The following is a 19977-nucleotide window of genomic DNA, read 5'->3' as shown; positions in this document are numbered from 1 at the left end:
CTTTTCAGTTTGCAACCAAGGTGGCAACGCGATTGCCACCGCATCACGCCTTCATGCAGTTTTCCAATTGTCTAATTTCCAGTAAACTGGCGCGATTATGGTGCGTTAAGGCAGCATGTAAAATCAGGATTTTTTAGTTTAATTCCATGGGTTTTTGGTCCTTACCCACTCTTTTTCAGCCTCTATATATACCCGATAAAAGGCTCTCAGCCTCATTTCCCATATTCAACATCAAAACTAGGGTTTTACAAAATCAAAACCCTTATTTCTTCTTCAAGAAAAATCAATAAATATCAAGAGAAATCAAGAATGTCTCCAAGAAATTTCAAGAAAAGAGTTTTCCAAGGTATGTAGATGTTGATTGTTGGGTCCCTTTCACTCAAGAAGCTCAAGAACCCTTTTCTAAAATTCAAAGATATTGTGTTTATGGGTTTTCATGATTCATGTGAGTTGAAATTGATGTTCCTTCTATCATTGAGTTATGATTTATGTTTGTTTACAAGGCTTTCAAGATTTGACCCTAGTATGTGGAATTCATGTGAGGGTTATGATAAACCCTCTTCAAGTTGCTTTCTATGTGATGTGTTCATGTCAATTAAGTGTAGAAATGATTGAATAAGCAAAGCATGCTCCCCGTATGTTTGATAAAATGCTTATGTGAAGAATTAGGGCCATTATAGCATGTTGATTAGGAAACCCCAGTTGCGTGCAAGTTCATGCATGCCAAGTGTTTGTTGAAATTCCTTAATGAGTGAATTATGGTATGATAGCATGAAATCCCCAATTAGGTGCAACCCATGCATGCCTAGTGTTTGATGAATGCCTTAGTGAATGAATTATGCCATGATAGTATGAAATCCCCAATTAGGTGCAGACCCATGCATACCTAGTGTTTGTTGAAAGGCCTTAGTGAACAAATTGAGACATGATAGTCGGAAATTCCCCAATTACTTGCTCTTTGATACATGCTAAGCCTTTAATACATGCTAAGTACTTGACGAGTAATTTGTGGCATAATAGTATGAAATTTCTCCAATCATGTGCTATCCAATACATGCCAAGACTAATATACGTGCGAAGTACTTGATGCAAGACCTTGTTGAATGGAGCATGATTTAGCAACATGTTTCCCTTACTCTATTATATGTGTATGATTCCTAACTTCTTTAAGTGTTGCCTTAGTGATTGTGATGGTGAATATATGGTTGTGATTCCTAAATGCTTGAAGTGATGCCTTAGTGATTGTGATAGTGAATATATGGTTGTAATACCTTAATGCTTGAAGTGATGCCTTAGTGATTGTGATGTGAATATATGGTTATGACTCCTAAATGCTTGAAGTGATGCCTTAGTGATTGTGATGTGAATATATGGTTATGATTCCTAAATTCTTGAAGTGATGCCTTAGTGATTGTGATGTGAATATATGGTTATGATTCCTAAATGCTTGAAGAGATGCTTTGGTGGTTGTGATGAGGAATGCATGAAGGTTATGACTAGTTAAGAATGGTTATGTCTTACTTTTATGTTATCGAGTCCTGGGGGTATTTACACCCGATAAATTAGCTGCTGTCTAGAGCCTGTGTTAGTTTTCACGATAATCCCAGTGAATTATAGAAGTCTGTATCCTCAGACAGATGTAGAACTTAAGAAATCTCAGTAATCTCAGTAAACTTCATAATCCTCGTATCTCTAATAATCTAGTCTCAGCGCTGTACTCAAATTAGATATAGTTGTGTTCATATGTTCAGTTCCAACCTCGGTAGTGATTGAGTAATCTATTCTAACTATGTATCGTCAGTCAGATATTGTGATTCAGTGGTATTTAGTCAGATATGGAACTATGTGAATTCAGCTTAACCCAGTCAGATCAATGGAGAAACGTGATCAGTATCATATTTAGTTCAGTTTGTCTTTAGTTAAAAATTTAGTTTAGAGACTTTCAGTTGGGAGTAGGCGCTAGCACAGAGTGAGGGAGGGGATGATGACTCCCCGTTAGAGAGAGGTTGAGTTGCTAGGAGTAATCCTTGAACTCGAAAACTGCATAGCCAATGCAGGATGCAGGAGTCCCCATCAGTAGAGGCTGTCACTGTTAGAGAGGTTTGACTATTATATTACTTTAGGTTGACTTTCTGCGAGGGTCATCCATTAAAGAGGCTTGACCAGAGAGGTATTTTCCCATGGCACGGTATTGACACCCTTTTAGCTGGGGTTATAGGTTGGACCCTACCTATGGGAGGTTGGGGCATGTAATTTAAGTAACTACTTCCCATAGTTGCAGTTTCAGTATCAATCTTCAGAAATTAAGACTGTGAGGTACAATCTTCTATCTCACTGAGGAACTCAGATATTTCCATTGATTTATAACCATCCCTCAGATAAGCTTGGTCTTAGATTTAGTTTTCTTATTATCAGATCCAGAGATCTCCTGATAGATAGGCTTAATCTCAGTCTCAGATTTAGTTGAGTTTTCTTGTTATTAGATCTAGAGATCTCCCGATAGATAGGCTTGATCTCAGCCTTAGATTCAGTTGAGTATTCTTGTTATCAGATCCAGAGATCTCCCGATAGAAAGGCTTTATCTCAGTCTTAAATTCAGTTGAATATTCTTGTTATTAGATCCAGAGATCTCCCGATAGATAGGTTTGATCTCAGTCTTAGATTTAGTTGAGTATTCTTGTTATCAGATCTAGAGATCTCCAGATAGATAGGCTTGATCTCAGTCTTAGATTTAGCTGAGTATTCTTGTTATCAGATCCAGAGATCTCTCGATAGATAGGCTTGATCACAGTCTCAGATTCAGTTGAGTATTCTTGTTGTCAGATCCAGAGATCTCCTGATAGATAGGCTTGATCCCAGTCTCAAATTTAGTTGAGTATTATTATTGTCAGATTCGAACATGATCATTTTCTTATCATTGATAATAGTTTTTGGAGTTATCCATTAGAGAGAGGTTGATATCTGATTCCGTTAGTCGAGAGCAGTGAGCTTACAATTCAGTCATTTATGTGAGTATATTCAGTTAATCAGTTATCAGTATCAGATGATTCAGTGATTCTGAATCTCAGTGTTTGTAGTGAGTTCAGATGATAGTAAAGCAGTATCCGAGTTTTAGTATCTAGGGTTTGATGATTGTGATTATGGTTTGGCATTCCTGTATGTGTTCTCGTTTGGTACTCTCATGATTATTCAGTTACGTAATTGTTCATGCATGAGCCCTTACATTTAATCTTACCTCATCTGTATACTTGGTACATTCCCGTACTGACGCATTTGTGCTATGGTTGATTATTTGACACTATAGGTCCAGAGGCACGTGATCTAGAGTTCCCTCAGCAGTTCAGTCCTAGTCAGCAGCAGTAGACATAGAAGTGAGTCCTCTTCATTCGAGGAGGATCCTTGTATTATTATTGCATCAGACTTTGTTTATTTTTAGTTGATGGAGTTAGTTGAGGACATGTCCCATCAACTCCACAGTTCAGATAGTTAGAGGCTTTTCGGACAAATGTATTTGTATTCAATTTTCAGTTTTGAGTATTTATAGATGTGTTGAACCTTATGGCTTGTTTCTGCCTATTTTTCCGCATTTATTTTCAGATATTAAGAGATCTCTTTAATGAAGGGACGTTGACCTCAAACAATTTCATTGGCAAGGGACTACAACCTTAAGCCATTTCATAAGGCAAGGGACTTAAACCATGAGCCATTTCGTAAGGCAGGGGACTTCAACATCGAGCCATCACAACTATCATTAGTTGACCTTGGTACTTTAACCCTTTTCCCATGCATCAACATTCATTCCATATAACACTTAAGGACTTTAACCATTTAACTAATTCAACACTATACATGACCTCATGGTCCTTATGGGAGCCATCATTGCTCAACTATTTCAATAGGATATTGCCTTCATTCAATCCATCATACAATTCAAGTTATGGTCATAGAGACCCTCACAAACTATTCACATTTTATTAACCATCTTAACTGCATTCTCACTATACTTGGTTCAACACATAATTCAAATACATTTTTATGTTTAGGGACTTCAACCCCTTGTTAGTCAATTAACCCAACATGGTCATCAATTATACTATACATATGTCACAATACTTTTAAAATACCATTTATCAATCATTCATATGTATTAGGCCATTGCTTAATTCTAAAACATCACCAATATGTGACTAGGTAATTCACTAAGACATTTCCACAAACCCCTTATGTGCATACCTCTAACAAGGCTATTTTCATTGTAGAATTCGTCAAGGTTAGGGTTACTCAAGGCCCTTATTTTTGACCTCACAGAACAAGCAGCCACATATGAATATCGTCATCACTAAAATGTATAAACATATGTCTAAGCAAGAGTCAACATTATTCATTATTAGGCAACAAAATCCTTTTCATTTACTTTCAAAATCACCATTTACACTTAGTAATCCAAGTGTAAAATTCATGGGTTTAGAGTTATTTAACAAAGGGAAGAGGTACATTCCTTAAACAAGATGATTCACCAAGAAACTTGACTTCACTTTGCCTCTTGACGATCACCTTTGAAACCTTGGCCTCCAATTCTTCAAAGATGACTTTGAGAGAGTGTTTTAGGTGTTTGATCCACTCAAAATGTGTTTAAGAAGGCCTTGTAAACTTATATGGTGAAGGGACATAGGGTTTAAGGGACGATAAATGACCACAAGGCTCTTAGTTAAAAGCTATAAAATAAACCCATGCAGGGGTATGATTCACCTTACGAATCATAGCCTAGGGTATGAGTGGTACCCTGACTCGTACCCTAGGCTTCTCCTAGGTCACCTATATTGTCAAGGGTACGATCACACACCCTTGAGTCTTATCCAATGGGTAAGACTCAACCCCTAACTCGTATACACCACTCGTACCCAAAATAGTCCACTCAAGCAAGGGCTTAACTCTATACGATCATGTTGGGTAAGACTCGTATACTTTGGGTACAATTGAAGAAGAGGGTCACATATATAGTGGATAGTCTACTATCCTCTGAGGCTTCTCGAGGTATGAGATAGGGAGGGAAGAGTGGATATGATTCATATCCCAAGGGTATGACTCAAGCCACAAGTCATACCCACCCTAGTGACATCAAATGGAGAAGTTTTTTCGATGGTTCAAAGTCTAGGTATTTTAATTCTCACCCACTTGGATCATTCATCTGCGAATGACAGGTAAGTCAAGAAATAAACAGAAGCTGATATATCATCACACATTAAAACAACCTTCAAACAAGTTATAACAAGCATACAACAAAGATATAACACACATCAGGCTCATTATCAATCAATCATTAACTTCATCGTCTTTGGGACTCAAACCCATTATTTATCAAGACACTTGTTCATTGCAAAGCTTAGGGACTCAAACCCTTACTTATCAACACTTACTCATTTCACAAATTAGGGACTTCAACTCATCGACTTATCAAGGATACTTGCTCAATTCAAGGATTAGGGACTCAAACCCATCATTTTACCGTGGACATGAATCAACTCAAAACACTAGGGACTTAAACACATCATAACAAGACACATAATTTAAAAGCATTAGGGACTTGAACCCATGGCCTATCAAGGAATAACTCAATTTCAAACATTGGGGACTTCAACCCATTTTCCATCAAAGACATAAATCAAAGAAATAAGATCAACACATACCTTCACCCAAAGTTTCTGGAATAGGAAAGAAATGCGGATACTTGGACCTCATGTCCTCTTCTGCTTCCCACGTAGCTTTCTCGGACTTTTGGTTCCTCCATAGAACCTTCACCAAATCCACCTCTTTTGTTCATAACCAGTGAACTTGCCAATCCAAGATCCTTATCAGGATCTCCTCATAGGACAAAGAGTCCGAGATATCAACATCCCTCAAGGGAATAACCAATGATGGATCACCCTACACATTTTCGCAACATAGAGACATAAAAAACTGGGTGAATGGAGTTCATACTAGAAGGCAATTCCAATTCATAGGAAACATGGCCTAACCTCTTCACAATAAAGTAGGTACCAACATATCAGGGACTAAGATTCCCCTTTTTACCAAATCACATCACTCCATTCATGGGAGATACTTTCAAGAATACCCAATCGCCAACACAAAACTCTCAGTCCCTACGCCTCACATCCGTATAGGAATTTTGGAAATTTTGAGTGGTTTTCAACCTATCACAAATCACCTTTACCTTCTCTAAAGCTTGGTGAACTAAATTGGGGCCAAGAAACTTACCCTTGCCAACTTCGTACCACTTGATAGGAGATGGACATCTCCTACCATACAATGCCTCAAAAGGGACCATGCCAATATTAAAGTGGTAACTATTATTATAGGTGAACTCAATCAAAGGCAAGTGATCATACCAACTGCCACCATAATCAATCACACAAGCCCGTACAATATCCTCTAATATTTGGATGGTCCGTTCTGCTTGCCTATTTGTTTATGGGTGAAAAGTGATACTAAGGCACACCTTAGATAAAAATGGAGGACCAAGATTAAATATAATAAAAATCAGAGAACTGTGCAATTTCACGATCTCTGTAAGATACAACTTAGCATAATCTTCTGCCGAGTAATTAGTCCACACGATGAAGAAATGAGCGGACTTGGTAATTCTATCAACAATGAACCAAATAGAATCACATTGATTCTGAGATTTAGGGAGACCAGTAACAAAATCCATATTAATTGCCTCCCACTCCCATTTGGAAAACACAATTTCTTGGTACAAACCACCGGGCCTCATGTGTTCAACTTTCACTTGTTGAGATACCATACACTTGGCCACATAGCTAGCTACCTCACTCTTTATATTACTTCACCAATAGAACTCTCTAATGTCATGATATATCTTGGTGGAACCAAGATGAATAGAATAACGGGATCCATGAGCCTCGACCATGACCCTTTCCCTAATCCATCAACGTCGGGAACATATAGCCTAACTTGGTATCTCAAGATACCATCACCACCAATCAAAGTTCACAACTTTATATTTGCCCACATTACTCTTTATCTTCATCAAGTCGGGGTCCAATGCTTGCTTCTTCTTTATCTCAACAACAAGAGATGGATAATATACCGAAAGCACAAATACTCCTCCATCCTCGGAGTCCGCAAGTCAAAATCCACGATTAGCCAAATGCTGAATGTCCTTCACTAATTCCCACTTATCCCATCTACATGGTCCAAACTTCCAATGGACAATCTACTAAGAGCATCAGCAACTACATTCGCCTTATCAAGATACTAATAAAGACTTATATCATAGTCTTTCAAGCACTCGAGCCAACTTCTTTTCCAGAGATTTAACTCATTTTGGGTAAAATATATTGGAGATTCTTATGATCAGAAAGATATCGACATAAACCCCATAAAGATAATGCCGTCAAATCTATAACGCAAAAACCATGGCTAACTATTTTAGGTCATGAGTAGGGTAGTTATTCTCATGAATTTTCAATTGCCTAAAAGCATAGGCTACTACCCTACTATGTTGCTTCAATACACAATCAAGACCGACACTAGAAGCATCACAATATACCATAAAACCATCAATACACTCAGGCAAGGTCAAAATCAGAGTCAAATTCAACTTATCTTTCAACTTTGCAAAACTACCCTCACACATACTCGACCATAAGAACTTGACCCTCATTTGGGTAAACTTGGTCAATAGGGAAGCTATAGTAGAGAAACTCTCCACAAATATTCTATAGTAATCGACTAGACCCAAGAAGCTCTGAATATCGATTGAAGTCATAGGTCTAGGCCACTTATTAACTGCCATAACTTTTTGGGGATCTACCATGATCCTTTCACTAGAGATAATAAGACCAAGAAAAGCTACTACTTTCAACCAAAACTCACAATTGGAGAAGTTGGCATACAAATGATGATCTTTCAAAGTTTGAAACACGACATAGAGGTGATCAACATAATCTGCCTCACTCTTAGAGTAGACTAAGATATCATCAATAAAGACGATGACAAATATATCTAAGAATGGATAGAAGACGCTATTCATCAAAGCCATGAATGCCGCTGGGGTTTCGGTCAACCCAAAAGACATGAAAAGAAACTTATAGTGACCATACCGGGTTCTAAAGGTAGTCTTAGAGATATCCGCATCCCTAATATTAAGCTAATAACCTGATCTAAGATTAATCTTAGAGAAACACTTCTTACCTTGAATTTAATTAAACAAATAATCAATCCTAGGAAGAGGATATTTATTCTTTATGGTCACTTTGTTCAACCGACGATAATCAATGCACATACAAAGAGAATCATTCTTCTTGCGCATGAATAACACGGGAGCACCCCATTGATACACACTAGGGTGGATAAAACCTTTATTTAAGAGATCTTTCAATTGCTCCTTAAGGTCTTTTAGCTCCACCGGAGCCATTCAATAAGGACAGATAGAAATTGGATGAGTGTCTGGAACAAGATCAATCCCAAAATCAATTTCTCTATCGTGAAGAACAACGAGAAAATCCTAGGGAAACACCTCAAAAACTCATTAACCACGGGAATAGATTCTAGAGAAGGCTTGTTTGAGTTAGAATCTTTAACTCGGACCAAATGATACAAACGTCCCTTTGAAATTAACTTTTGGGCTTTGAGAGAAGAAATGAACTTCCCCTTAGGCACTAGGGATCCACCTTCCCATACAATGACTAGATTATTAAGGAATTTAAGCATGAACCCTACAGGTCTGACAATCTAAAAAAGCAAAGAAAGAGAGCAACCAATACATTCCCAGAATGACACCAAAATCGACTATGTCCAACTCTATCAAGTCTAGAAGAGTATCTTTACCACAAAATGATATCACACACCCCTTATAGATCTTTCTAAAAATCACAGGTTCTTTGATGGGGTAAAAATAGAAAAGGGAACTGATAGACTCTCGGGACCACAATTAAGATGCACAACCACATATAGGGTCATATAAGAAAAAGTAGACCCTGGATCAAGTAAACAATACACATCACAGGAGAAAAGTTTCAACATACCCGTGACAACATTGGAAGACATCTCAAAATCCTGGCGAGTAGAAATTGCACACAAGCAGTTTTGGCCAGTGCTGATGCTAGAAATAAAAGCAGAGGCAGACATAGCACCCTTCAGTACAGGATTAAAGGGAATAGCAGTAGAGGCCCTGTTGGCCTAAGAATCTTCTAGAGAGGGGCACTCACCCTGCATGTTCCTAATCTGACCATAATAGAAACATCTATTTCTCCCCTTCTCACACTAACCATGATAACTTTAACAACAAAATCTGCAAGGAGGGTAGGGTAGAGCCGACTAGGCACGACTAGCCTAGAATTAGGCACCCTATGCCCTGGACCTACCACTAAACTAAGACTAATGATCACTCAAAAGTTTTGGATAAGGAGGGCGAACAATAGCCGAGGAGAAAGAACTCAAACTCCCCCACTTCTTCCATGGCCACTTGCCACCATCACCACCACTATGATCAGAAAGACTAAATTTTTTTCCATGCCTCTCACTAAGCTTAACTTAATTCTTTTTCTCTTCTTTTACTTGTTGCATATACACAATCAATCTAGAAATATCCATATTTTCAAGTAACAAGGCTGCCTTGCTCTCAAGGACTAGCTCATGGGACAATCTTGAGACAAACTTATGCATTCTAGCACTCATGCTAGAAACCATACTGGGAGCATACCTTGAGAATTTATAGAATTTCAAGGTATACTCCTGAACCAGTATCTTTCTTTGCTTCAAGTTCACAAACTCTTTTGCCTTTGCTTTCCTTAACTCTTAAGAAAAGAAGCGGTCTAATAAAGCCTCCCACTTGGAGGGATAATGAGTGGTGATTTTACCCCTTATTCACGCATATCATTCGTGCACCTTACCTTATTCTAAAAGAATAAAACAACCATAATTGTGATTAAATACACTAATATCCATACTTTGTAGGCATAGAGTTGATAAGACTAAAAGATAAGGATTGGACCTTGAAATAATCAGAAGAAAGCAAGAAAAGTGCATCTAAAGACCTGGAGCAGAATGACCTCAGTTACCGCGGTCGTGGTATATTGACCGCGATCATGGCAGCCAAGCATGGTCAATCAACCGCGTCCACATAATCCGATCGCGGTTGTGGTAGTTACAGTTGCATCCAAGCTAATACGATCGTGGCTTAGTGAAAGATTGCAGCGCAAGGGAAAAACTAGAAATGCACGTGACTAATCCCAAAATTTGACAAAAGAGGAATCAAACCCTAAGCATCTTATTCATTGAACATATTCCATCTTCCCCAATAGTTAGGTTTTGATCTTCAGTTCATACCCTCCATTTTTGGAGAAGACAATATTGTATAAAATTTTAGGTGAAGAATACATTTGAGTAGCCTCTATGTCGAGGAGTAGCTCACTTTCAATGGAGATTTGTGGGAGTCTAAAGTTTGAAGTAACATTCACTTAGTCTTCATGAAATTATTTTAATAGAGATTATGGGTATATCTTTACTTATTTATCTTATATGTAGCTAGATCTCCCTCTTAGGTTTATGTATTAGGGATTATGGTGTGTGTGGTTTGTTGTTGTTAGCTTCTACTTGGTAGTTCATGTTGATGGGGTTTATCATTGCTTGACGAATTTGATTGGGATTTGTGGGTGAAATCCCCAAATACCTATATGGGTTTAATGGGGGAAAGCTCCAAACTCTAGAAATCTCAAGGCTATCTTTGAAAGAGGGGTTTTTGGGTGAACTTTAGGAATCTATGTCATCCTTGAAAGACAGATGTGGAGACGAAAGCAATGGTAGATAATTATGTGTGTAGTTTGCCAATCTATCACTATCTTAGACATAAGGGTGATTTGTGAAGTTTATTATACCATGGGTATTATCCTAGAAATAGGAATGCCTAAAATGAGGTTTGGTTACCAATTGTTGAACACACCCATTAGGTATGCGAAAGAATCAATGGGTGAAAGTTTGGTGTTTTGTTGAAAGACTAGTATCAAAATCTATAACCAAACCTACCTTCACTTGATCTACTAAAATGATGTTGACTATTAGCATTCATATGTAACTCACCTTAGTAATACATAATCCTAAGATCCGTGCCTAATTGATAAAACTCTAATTATTCGTTGCCCTAAATTTATACTAGAGAAACCCCCCAAAAAAATTAGTGTAGATACCTATGCCCCCCATTTTTATCTTTTTGTACTATTCGTTTGAATTTAAGTAGTATCTATTATTTCGAATTAACTTAATTGCCACACATCGTTTCTCATGGATTCGACCCCAATTCTAAAGTTGGGCAAATATATTAACAATGATCGCCTTGCATTTAAATTGATGTGTAAGTTGAGCGTTATCACAGGACTAGTATCAATGCCTCAAGATAATTATTATCCTTCATACCATTGGTATGCTACATATTTCAATTAGTAGGAAGCAAAATCAATGGCCTTAATCTCTGAAGCATGCATGATTTAGAAGATCTTTTCCATTTTATCAATGAAGCCTTGAGGACCTTCCTCAAACTTCATACCATAGAACATAGGAGGGCTCAATCTCATAAATTGGCTAATTCTTGTGGCCTTAGAAGAAATGGTAGCCGGAGCACCATGCTCCGATTGAGAGGCTACTAATTAAGTCAAGAGGTTGATAGAGCCATGACACTCAACATTAGTAGCATCCCTTTGAGGTGATGGAACAAGAAGGTCACTTTTATAGTTGGGGTTGGTGGGGATAAGTCGAACCCCATGAATATGTTCAGATTCCACAGCCCTAGCCCGGGTCCAAACTCCAGAAGTTAGATGAACTTCATCCATAGGGACCTCAGAAGGGTTTTCCTGAGTCGCAGATCTCCTTGGAGGCATAATCTAAAAGATAGTAAACAAAAATTAGAGGAATATAAGACCTTAGGATCTATAGCTTGAGATTGAAACACAAAAAAAGGAAATATTTCCTAAAATGTCTCATATCCCATTTTTTATAAGTGCGGCAAGCTTCACACCCATAACATAGACTCTACTCGACACATCATGTGGCTACCTAACTGACCATGAACCTAAGCCCTGATACAAACTTGGCATGACCCAAAACCAAGCCATATTGTATAAGAACCTCAAGCTCACATGAATCGGAGGTCACCCCGATAACCCATCATAATCGTCACATCAATCACAAGGGTTGGGTGAATCCTGACCACATAATAAGATAGTGAAAACAATACAAGAAGTCATAACTTAACAATGTTTAACTATTTCATAATTATCCACACACTAAAAATTATACCCAAGTCCATAGTCATCCATAATACCTCTATCAAGGCCAAAGTTTAGAATGTATATTGGGACAAGCCCCTGACAATAGCCAAATCAAGTCAAAATAAGACTACGTCTAAAGGTAGGAGACCAAGAATGTATGTCTTTTAAAATAAAAAAGCTCACCACTCCATAGTCAATGCATGAACTGCTTTGATCACCTAATCACTGCACAGGAAGAGAATATGATGCTCCGGCCCCTATGTCATATGGGGACATAGAGTTTGGAGATGGTTAATAATTGGAACGCTAGCATGTAACTCAACGATAAGGATAAAGTAGCATCATCACTCAACAACATGCCACTATATCATATTCATACACTTTATCCTTACATATAGGTATATCGCATGCTAATAAAGAAATCAAGGCTTAACAACATTCTTGAATATTCATTCATTAGACATGAAGTGGAGGACTCTGACATTCAACACTTAGATTCGATATTTCTATTTAGGCATAAGACTTTAACCATGCTCACATATTCATTAACCAAGGACTTTAACCATATACACAATCATTCAAACAAGGGACTCTAACCATATATATATTTTCTAGGAAAGGGACTCCAACCATATGCCTAATCATTAGACAAGGGACTCTAACCTCATGCCAAGGGAGTCTAACCACAATCCTATATCTCTTTAAGCAAGCGACTTTAACCTCAAGCAATTTTATTGGGCAAAGGACTCCAACCTTAAGCCATTTCTTAAGGCAAGAGACTTCAACCTCGAGCCATTTCATAAGGCAAGGGATTTCAAACTCGAGCCAGCACAACTATCATTAGTTAACGTTGGGACTTTAACCCTTTGTCCATGTATCAACATTCATTCTATACAACACTTATGGACTTTAACCATTTAACTAATTAAACATTATACATGACCCCATGGTCCTTATAGGAGCCTTCAATCCTCAACCATTTCAATAGGCCATTGACTTCATTCAATCCATCATACAATTTAAGTTATGGTCATCAAAACCATTACAAACTTTTCACATTTAATTAACCATCTTATACCACATTCTCACCATACTTGGTTTAACACACAATTCAAATACATTATCATGTTTAGGGACTTCAACTCTTTCTTAGTCAATTAACCCAATATGGTCTTAAACTATACAATACATAGCTCATAATACTTCTAAAATATCATTTATCAATCATTCATACTTATTAGGCCATTTCCCTAGTTTTAAAATATCACCAATATGTGACTAGGCAATTCACTTAGACATTTCCATGAACACCTTATGTGCATACCTCTAACAAGGCTATTTTTATGGTAGAAATAATCAAGGTTAGGTTTACTCAAAACCTTTATGTTAAATCTAATGCAACAAGCACCCACATATGCAAATCATCATCATTAACATGTATAAATATAAGTCTAAGCAAGAGTCAACATTTTTTGTCATTAGGCAAAAAAACCCTTTTTATTTAATTTTAAAATCACCATGTACACTTACTAAACCAAGTGTAAAATACATGGATTTAGAGTTATTTAACTAGGGGAAGAGGTACATGCCTTAAACAAGATGATTCACCAAGAAACTTGACTTTACTTTGTCTCTTGAAGAATACCCTTAAAACCCTCACCTCTAATTCTTCAAAGATGAGTTTAAGAGATTGTTTTGGGCATTTGATCCACTTAAAATATTTTTAAAGAGGTCTTATACACTTATATAGTGAATGGAAATAGGGTTTAATTCATGGGAAATGACCACAAGTCACTTAGTTAAAAGCTGTAAAATAAACTAGTGTAGGGGTATGACTCACTTTATGAACCATACCCTAGGGTATGAGTGATACCCTGATTCGCACCCAAGGCTTATACTAGGTCACCTACACTATTAAGGGTATGATCACAAACCCTTGATTCGTATCCAAAGGGTACTCAACCCCTAACTCGTATACTCCACTCGTACCTAAAATAGTCTACTCAAGCTAGGACTTCTCTCTATACGATCATGTTGGGTATGACTCATATACTTAGGGTATGATTGAGGAGGAAGGTAACTCATATAAAGGATAGTATACTGTCCTTCTAGGCTGCTCAATGTATAAGAGTAGAGGGGAGAGTGGATATAACTTGTATCCAAGGGGTACGACTCAATGCCCTAGTCATACCCAGCCTAGTTACATTAAATGGAGAAATTTTTTCAATAGTTCAAAGTCTAGGTATTTTAAAACTTGAATTTTAAACTTGGGATTTTGGGTTTTACCTAGTAAAGTGAGAATTTGGATTTTCATAATTTCAAGCTCAGTTTCAACTTGTGTTTTTTTGATGGTTTATCATATTTAGAACCCTTAAAGTATTGGTAACATGATTATTTAATAAAAAGTTTTTGGAACTATAATATAAGTGGCTAATATGGGTATCCTGAGGCTCCTATTAACGTGTAGACTATATTTTTTATTGATTGGGTTCATTCTAAGGCAACACAGAAATAAAAAAAATTCTTATTAAGGTGTCTAGGCTTATGGTTTAATTTTCAAGGTAGGTTTTAGGTTAGCTTTCTTTAGATCATACTGGCAGTTAACTATTTATGTAAAGTATGTTATGGGTTTGGGATTTTGTTATGATATTCTTCTTTTAAGATTATTATTTTATCATTTTGCCCATGTGGGAGCTTGTGTGAATATTAATATTGACTTGATAGGTTATTATCATTGAGATAACTATTTTAGGTATTGGTCTTGGTCTTGGTTGATAATTATTTATACTTTATTATTATTGTAATGATCTTGTGGGTTAATTGATGATGACTTAGCAATTTTGGTTGGCTTTTTATAGAGTAATATGGATCATGCCATGATAACTGAGATAATTTACCAAGACAATCAAAGTGGTGGTTGTAAGAGGGTACAACAATAGGGAAATTTGAATGGACATTTATCCTGAAGTAGGGATTTATAAAGTAGAAAATCTTATTATTACCATGACAGACCAATTTAGCCAGCTTTGCAGAGTTTAGATAGTAGTTTTATGGGTTTTAAGGCTTTGAGTGGTTTGATATTAGGCCATGTAGGCTGAGGGATTTATTTCATCCATCAGGTTATGGTCATTTTGGTTCTCCTGGGGACTTCATATCATAATACATCTAGTATGTTTGTTTTGCTTTTGATGAGCTTGTACACTTAGCACGAGATTTTCCCTAATATATGATTGTTTCTCCCCATCAGGCTTATCAACTTTAGCTTTGTCTGACAGAAGTGTCACTAGTTAGAGGTGTACACAAAGTAGTAGAGGTGTAGCTCAAAGATTTCAAAGTAGTAGGTAAGAAGTTGCTTAGTTTGGTAATAGACACAGACAATACTATACTTTTGTTGGGAGACTTGTGAAAGCGACCTCTGATGTTGTGATTACAGATATCATTCCAATTTTCTATCATCCTATTTATATGTTATTTGACCTTGGATCTACATTCTATTATGTTCTTGCGTATTTATCTACTAGTATTAAAACTATATGTGAGTATCTTGTCATGCCCATTTATACTTCTACCCTAGTAGATAATTTTTTATAGTGGATCAGGTGTACTGATCATGTGTGGTGACCTTTTTGGGGTGTAATTCTTGGGTTGACTTGATCATACTTGATATGGTTGATTTTGATATCGTATTGAGTATGGAATGGTTTTCTCCTTATAATGTAGTTTTTGGATTATTTTTCCAAGATTCCGACCTTAGGTATTCTGGGTATGCCAAGTTAGAATGAAAAGGTACTCTTAGTTTGTGTCTAAAGGGGTTATATCTTATTTTCAAGCTTGTCACATGATAGAAAAAAGGTCCCTTTATTATTTGGACGATGTAAAGGTCTCTTTATTATTAACCACATCCTTTGGGTTTTGTAACAATTATTAAAGCATTTATGAACATGTTTCCAATGGACTTACCTAGTTGTCATCTTAGTAGGAATATTGATTTTTCTATAGTTTTGGACTAGAGAACTAAGACCATTTCTATTCCTCCATATAGGATGGCCTAGGTTGAGTTGAAGTATTAAAGAAGAAACTATAGGATTTATTGAGTAAGGGTTTTATTAGACTAAGTGTCTCTTTGGAGTGCTCTTATCTTGTTTGTAAATAAAAAAGATGGATCTATGCATATGTGCACTGACTATTAGTAATTGGACAAAGTGACTATAAGGATCCCTTCCTTGATTGATGATTAGGTTGATCAGCTTTAGTATGACTTAGTGTTTTCTATGATCAACTTGGTACTTGGTTACCATGGTTAATGATTTGGGATTTAGATATTCCAAAGATAACTTTTCGAATGCATTAAGGCCAGTATAAGTTTTTGGTTATGTCTTTTAGACTGACTAACGCCAGACTAACTTTTTGGAGTTGATGAACAAAGTGTTTTGACCTTATCTTGATTCTTTTATGATTGTGTTCGTTGATGATATCTTGGTTTACTCTAAGAATGAGGTTGAGCATGTGAGTCATTTGAGAGCCCTAGTTTAGTAGTTGAGAAATGAGCAGTTGTATGCCAAGTTCTCCAAGTATGAGTTTTGGTTGGATTTTATTACCTTCTTGGGCCATATGGTGACCAAGGATGGTATCACAGTCAATCTGATTAAGGTGGTAGTGGTGTGTGATTAGGCTAGGCCTACTTCTCCTACTAAGATAAGGGGTTTTATTTGGTTAGTGGTCTATTATTGATGGTATTTGTAGGGTTTCTCTTCCATTGTGGATCCTTTGACTATGTTGACTGAGAAAAAGGTTGTTTTCGAGTGGACAAATAATTATGAGAGAAGCTTTCAAAAGCTTAAGGAGTTGTTGGCTTCGACTCCTATCTTGACTTTGCTTAAGGAGGGAGTAGGTTTTATTGTGTTTTGTAATGCTTACAGATCTAGTTTAGATGGTATGTTGATGTTAAAGGATAAGGTGGTAGATAATACTTCTAGATAGTTGAAGGTCCTTGAGAAGAACTATCCTACTCATGATTTGGAGTTAGACACAATTATATTTGTGTTTAAATTAAGGCATCACTATTTGTATGGGGTTCATTGTGATATTTTCTTTGATCATCTTTAGTGTTTTCTAACTTAGAGAGATCTTAATATGAAATAATGGAGATGGTTAGAGTTTCTTAAGAATTATGATCTAACTATTCTTTGTTATTTAGGTAAGGCTAATGTGGTAACTATTCTTTGTTAGAAGGTAATGAGTATAGGGAGCTTGGTTTATCTATTGTTTGAGGAGTGACCTCTAGAATTATATGTTCAGTATTTGGATAACCAGTTGGTTGTATTGATATTTTAGAATTTAGGTATGCTTTGGCATATTTTAAGGCTAGATGCTCATTGACGGAGCATATTCAAGCTCGAAAGTTTAATGATGAGAAGTTGAGATTAATTCATAATAAAGCGTTGAATGGTGAGGCGAAGATAGAATCTCCTTATCAAGAAGATGTTTTGAGGATTAGTGGCTATGTTCGTGTGTCAAGAGTTTATGGTGTGATTAAACTGATCTTGGAGAAGGCTCATTGTTCAGGGTATTCTATTCATCTATAAGCAACTAAAATATACCATGACTTGAAACAACACTATTGGTGGTGTTGGATGATGAAAGGCTTTGTAGAGTTTGTGCCAAGTGTTTGAATTATCAGCAAGTGAAGTATGAGCATCAACAACCAGGTGGTACAATGCAGAGGATGCCAATCTCAAAGTGGAAATAGGAATAATTTATTATGGATATTGTGGTTGGTCTACCTCTAACTCTTGACAAGTTTGATTCCATTTGGGTAGTTGTGGATAGGTTGATTAAATTAGTGCACATTCTACCTATGAAGGTAAGTTATAATGTAACAAAGTTTGATAAGATGTACATTCAAGAAATTTTTTAGTTGCATGGTGTAACTATCTTCTTCATTTCTGATAGAGGTATGCAGCTTACCTTAAAATTTTTGAGTTCTATACAGAGTGAGTTGTGTACTCAACTTGAGATGAGCATAAATTTTCACCCTCAAATGGATGTCTAGTTAGAGAGAATTATTTCAGTGTTATAAGACATGCTTTGAGTGTGTTTTATATATTTTGGTGGTCATTGGGAGTAGTTCTTTCCCATAGCAGAGTACTCTACCAACAATAGTTATTGTTCAAACATTCAGATGGTGCCTTTTGAGGATTTGTCTAGGAGGAGGTATGGATCCCTTATGAGATGGTTTGATTCATTCAAGGTTAGGACTTATGGCACTGGTTTTTTGAGACTCAATACATCAAGTGAGATTGATTCAATAAAGGCATGTGGCTACCAAGAGTAGTGATGTTGCCCGAATTACACCTTCTAAAAAGTATAACATAGTCGCTGTCAAATAAAAAATCCAACAAGTTATGGAAAGTCCAAAAAGTAAGTGTGGGGATTTTGTAATTAACAGTATTGGTTGTAACAATTCTTGAACACTTTAGGTTGAAATTAATTTGAGATGAATACTAGGACCGTGTTTCCCCGAACTTCCTAACTTCTCATACTTATCATGCTCGTCAAACTATCTCGATGCCTTGGATGTAAAATCTGACAAGTTATGTATCACCAACCATCTCTCAACAGCCTTTGGTGAGTTTCAGTCATCTCCTTTTGATCTCAAAGTGTCGTATTACTAACCTTTGTCCTGGATCCCAAATTAACTATCTCATATCGATCTCAAGTTAATTAGATGAAGGTTGGTAGCTTCAAATTACTATTGAGATCTTATTTTCCTAATTTCAACCTCTATCTTGAGTTATTATCGAATACAAATGGGTTCTCAGTGTGTGTAGTCTCTAAGAAAGCAATCACTATAAGGAAAACAACAATATATGCATAAACATCGATCAAGAATGACATTATACTTCCTCTACTTTGTTATTCCATCAGGGTTTCCACAACCTTAATTAAGAGGTTAGCTGCTCATGTTTGCAAGAACACATATAGAATTCATAATTGAAATCATATGAATAATCTCACAATATAATATGAATGAAAACCAGAATCTCAAATTAATCTCAAACCGTAAAAGTCAATAACAACAATTCCAAGATCAAAAGTGTACCTTAGAATTAGAATAATGTTGTAAGTATAAAAAGTGGGTAGAAGTGAATAAACTAATACCAAAACATCAATGGGGTATTTATAGGATACATCAGAAACCTAAAAATCCTAACTATAATAAAATAGGAAAACTAGGTCGGTACCTACCTACGACTCCACTTACGGGTCATAGATACTACCTACGAACTGTAGCTGGGTTCGTATGTCTAAGAGAAATCAACATACTGAAAATCATCAATCTACGGGGGTATGTAAAAGGGTTATAGGTGCCACTTATTCCCTGTATGTGACCTTCGTAACTCTCAGAGAAAAACTCCCAACTTTCAGACCCTTCTTCTGTCACTCACGCTGGTACTTACGATGGGTGTAGGTCACACTTATGACCCGTAAGTGGGTATGTAAGTGGAATTCTTAGCTGCACCTATTTTTTTCTCCTCTTTTGCTCCTAAACTAGTTTTCCTACAAAACAAATGCAAAAACACATCACATCTAACAAAAATGACCTAAGTACTTGCATGATTTCCAGTTTTAAGCATCGAAAGTGCCATGAAATCATGGCATATCAACACCCTCAACTTAGAACATTTTA

This window comes from Capsicum annuum, chromosome 11 (assembly GCF_002878395.1).
Source record: "Capsicum annuum cultivar UCD-10X-F1 chromosome 11, UCD10Xv1.1, whole genome shotgun sequence".
In the NCBI taxonomy this organism is placed as follows: domain Eukaryota; kingdom Viridiplantae; phylum Streptophyta; class Magnoliopsida; order Solanales; family Solanaceae; genus Capsicum; species Capsicum annuum.
Note: the sequence above shows the minus strand (reverse complement) of the source record.